This window comes from Dioscorea cayenensis, chromosome 1, assembly GCF_009730915.1.
Source record: "Dioscorea cayenensis subsp. rotundata cultivar TDr96_F1 chromosome 1, TDr96_F1_v2_PseudoChromosome.rev07_lg8_w22 25.fasta, whole genome shotgun sequence".
NCBI lineage: Eukaryota > Viridiplantae > Streptophyta > Magnoliopsida > Dioscoreales > Dioscoreaceae > Dioscorea > Dioscorea cayenensis.
This window is the reverse complement of record NC_052471.1, coordinates 26,452,701-26,457,401: the sequence shown is the minus strand read 5'-3', so window position 1 is coordinate 26,457,401 and position 4,701 is coordinate 26,452,701. Positions and strand designations below refer to the sequence as shown.

Below are 4,701 nucleotides of genomic sequence, written 5' to 3'. Positions count from 1 at the left end.
GTTTTTCCCGGTAGTTGAAAACCGCCGCTAATGCCAACTAATTTTTTTATTATTTTTATTATTTTTTATAAATATGCAATTTGTTTACAATATTATACCTGTCAAAGTTTTATTAAGTTACATTACACACCATTCAATTACTAAACAAAAAAATAAAAATATAGTTCATAAATAAAATTTATCAAACCATTAGCACAAAAGATTCACCATTACGTCAATTGAACAATTACATCAATGGAACTAGTTTTTTTGTTTACATTATGAGTTGCACTTGACAATAATAGTGATGCATTCATGGCCTTTTCACTTGTTATTACCTGCATAAACAATAAATCTCTCATTAATTGATTAGAGCAAAGAATGATTTGGATAAATCCATATATATAAGGAATATAGCTTGTGACACCATGGTAGATAGAAGCACCTCTAGAAAACCCAATGCTTTTTTTTTTTTTGCATTTATAATTACACTAATTAACTAGTATTAACATATTCTCTTATTGTGATGCTTAAATATGCATATGAAACATATATACATATATATATGTATATATACCTTGAAAGAGATGCAACATATTTTTGTCTGGACATATGTTTCATTCATAATGACACTAACTAGTATTAACATATACTCTTATTGTGATGCTTAACTATGCCTATCAAACATATATACATATATAAATACCTTGAAAGAGATGCGACATATTTCTGTCTGGTCATATGTTTCATTTCCTCTAACTCCTCATAGTTAGTTATCTGAAAATATACAACATTTATTATATATATATATATATATATATATGAAAGGAATCAAAGAAATTAGTGTTAAAAAGGTAGAGAGTTTAAGTTACATGAAAGTTGGTTGTCGTAGTTGTTCCCAAGTACTTAAGAGAAGCCAAGTCATAAGCTCTTGCTGCCTTATTATCTTTATCATAACCTCCTGTGTGTGTATATAAATATAACAAATCAAACTTTATATACTTAAAGGAACAAGATGTAAAAGAGAGGAGAATTAATTATTTTCTTACCAAGATACATTGCATGCAATGAAGTAGTTCATCCGAATTTGATTCAAATGAACATGTTCATAAACAAAAAGAACACATGCAAAAACCTTAATTAGTTATTTTGCCAATAAACTAATTATAACAAGTATTAAATGTATAAATCTAGCTAATAAAATCACACCTTTTCTACTCTTCTGACTTTGGCCTTCTCTTCTGCAACTATGTATCACAAAAAAGTATATAGATAATTAACAATATATATATATATATATATATATATATATGTTAGAAACAAGTATATAGATAATCAATATAGATGCATCATCAACAATATAAATAACATATATATGTAAAGTACTTCATATACCTAATCATCAATAAGTCAAGAGCATGACCATTTCAACATCATTCAATTTTCAACCATGTATTAAACTTTGCCTTAAATCAAGAGTTATATATAAACAAAAATCACACACATAACACTACTAAAAGATAAAAAGATCAACCAAACACAAGTTCTAGTTAAGCAAAATATAAATTCAGATCTTATATAAGCAATATAGTTCAATATAGAAATGGAAAAACATAGAAAATCACTAATTGTTCATCAAATAGAAGATAATAATAGCCAAAAACATAATGTCATGATAAGATAAGCAACTAGCATAAACAAAATAGTAAATGAAGATAATGTTGTCATTTCTGTTGCCGCATCCTCAACAAATCTCCTGAAAAGAACTTGCCATCCTTAGCATACTCTGTGATAATAAAAAGATGCAAACTTATGAAACTGATCCAAAAATACATACTCAATCAAACAAATAACATATGAAACATATATTTCATTTTTTCAAGTAGATCTATTTGTATAACATTTTTAGAGACCTGTTAATGTCTCCATTTATTATACAATTAATTAAATCACCAAAGGTCTAACCAACTACTTAATATACATTAAAACAAACCCATCTTTAGAGCTCTATGGTGTATTATTTTAATTATTATTATTTTTTATGCTAAGAAAATCTCGTCACAACATTTTTGCAGGTAGCATTGCCATGCAGTTCAAGTCCTAAAATTAGAAATAGAAGTCTAACCTTTATGCTTGGCCAAGTAGTTTGGAATCTACATGCTCTTGTAGAGAGTTTCTGCACATCAGATGTATGTATTGGAGTCATAAAACAAAACATTTCCAAGGACTTGGTATTAGATGTGGGTAACTATAATGTACCTTGCAGACTAATTTCCATCAAGCATGTCCCTTTGATTTCCAACATCTCACTTGTTTCAGTATACAGTTACCCCAAGTTGTTGGTGCTTCAAGATTCAAAATTTCTGAAACAAAAACCGTAAGGAATCCAAGGAATTAGAGGGCTTACCAATGGGAGCTATTCGATTGACCAAAGGAATCTCCAATCGAACTCTCCTCTCGACTGATCAACGAAATCTCCAATCAAATTCTTCTCTCGCCGGAGAGCGGGGATGGAAATTAGGGCTAGGGTTTTGGGAGACAAAGAGAGACGAAATTGGAGGGAGAGTGAAAATGAAGGGGATTTAGTGGAAGTGAACCTGTTAAGATTAAGTGCATCCAATGGGCCTGTTGGCCGGCCTTGCATCCGTTAAAGCTAGGATTCAATAATACAATATTTCAGTTTTTTTATCATATATATCCCTGCAAAATCTTATAATTATCATACAATCAGTTTACTATTTTAATATAAATTTAATAAAAAAAATTTTAAAATAAACAAATTTCTGTTGCTCATAGTTTTGAGTGTGGGTTAAATTTTTTTTTTCTTTTTTAAAATTAAAATGAAATATATTGGCTTTGTTGATGGGATATTGGGTTGGTCAATTACAAAATTATATAAAAATTTGCATAGTTTGTTGCCATATATAAACAATTATATTATCTTCAACATTAAATAAGCAATTAAATAAGAAATTAAATTTTTTTTATTAATTAGGGATTAAGGTCTTGAGTGGGTTTAACTAATAAGAATTAAGATTTAACTCAAAACATACATGAATTTTAAGTATCATTATTAATTTTTATTGCTGATAAAACTAAGGTTTAAGGATTTCTGAACGTACGATACCTCATATAAATTTAAAAAATTGAAAAAACTAATATCAAGAAAAATTGAATAATTGAAATACCTCATATTAAGAAAAATTGTTTTAAAATTAAATTTTAAAAACATACATTTAGAATTTAAAATTTCAAATTAAGTGAAAATGTAATATCCATAATAATAATTATGTATTATGTTTTAAAATAGAGCTCATTGTATGGGGACTAAGTATATAATTAAAAAACAAATCCTTTCTTTCAATCCAACTATTGTTTTGTTGTGTTAAAAACATTTACAGAATATATATATATATAATTATGGGTTTTTCACATTTTTTCACATTTTTTCCATTAAATAACAACTCACTGATTATAAATTAAATTATGCTTAAAATTGTTTTATTCTATGAAAAAACTTACATGTAATTCCACATAATAATCTAAATCGCAAGATTTATATTATCAATCTATACCTAATAATAATTATTATTAAAAATAAATTATTTTGAGGAAATTAATATGCATACATTTCGAAAGATTAATAAAGTCGGACCATTTCAAATTTAATCAAACACTATGATTATAAACAATAATTATATAAAAAAGTGGCTATGGAAATATGCAAATAGACTAATAATTAATGAGGGATTAATTAATGTATATTGATATGCTTAATTTAATTCAATTTAATGAGCCCATTTTCAATACGAAATAATAAGAAAATTAATATTAATTATTATTAAAAAAAAAATAATTAATGAGGGATTAATTAATGTTTAATTTGATTCAATTTAATGAACCCATTTTCAATGCAAAATAATAATAATAATAATAATAATAATAATAATAATAATAATAATAATAATCAACAATAAAATAAGAAATTCTCATAAATTGCTATTCGCGGCCGTTTTATTATAACTGCCACTAAATGCATGACTTTAGTGGTCGTTTTATTCAAACCGCCGCGAAATGTATGACATTACCAGCGGTTTTGCTTAAACCGCCGGGAAATGCTTGAATTTCTAGGCGGTTTTACACTAAACTGCCGTAAAAAATAAAACCGCCGTGACAACCGCCGCAAATGTAGAATTTCGTGGCAGTTTTACTTAAACCGCCGGGAAATGCTCGTCGCAAAATGCATATTTTCCTGTAGTGACCACTGCCCAGGCAATTGGATAGATGCAGTCATTTGCATCTATACCAACTGCTGCCAACAAGTGTCCCCCATAGTGGCCCTTCAAGAAGCATCCATCAACAGATATGATCTGCCTGCACCCTGCTAGAAACCCTGCCCTAAGCGGGGACAAGCACACATATATGGCTTCGAACACACCCTCACTGCATCTGAATTTCACTGTTGTTCCTGGATGCGTTCGAAGCAACTTTAAACTGTAGTCGTACAAACTACACATCTGTGTGTGCTCATCCCCATCTAGCATCCTAAATTATAACAGAAATGACATTACAAAAATTACTTAACGGACACAAAATTAAATGTCTAACAATAAATGTGCTGATTACTAACACAACATAACAAACACAAAATATCATATATACCTCAATGCTATGTTTTTTGCTCTCCATGCCTTCAACCTACTGATGTCGACCTCTTGATTA

At 28.4% G+C, this 4,701-nt stretch overlaps 1 long non-coding RNA gene across 1 annotated transcript; it reads right to left on the bottom strand.

Moving 5' to 3' along the window:
* Positions 1-200: 200 nt before the first annotated feature.
* LOC120269051 lies at positions 201-1,062 on the bottom strand. Its single transcript, XR_005539090.1, has 4 exons — positions 1,029-1,062; positions 852-940; positions 686-756; positions 201-317 (listed from the first exon to the last, which is right to left on the bottom strand). It is a non-coding gene; the product is annotated as an uncharacterized LOC120269051 (long non-coding RNA).
* Positions 1,063-4,701: the final 3,639 nt, after the last annotated feature.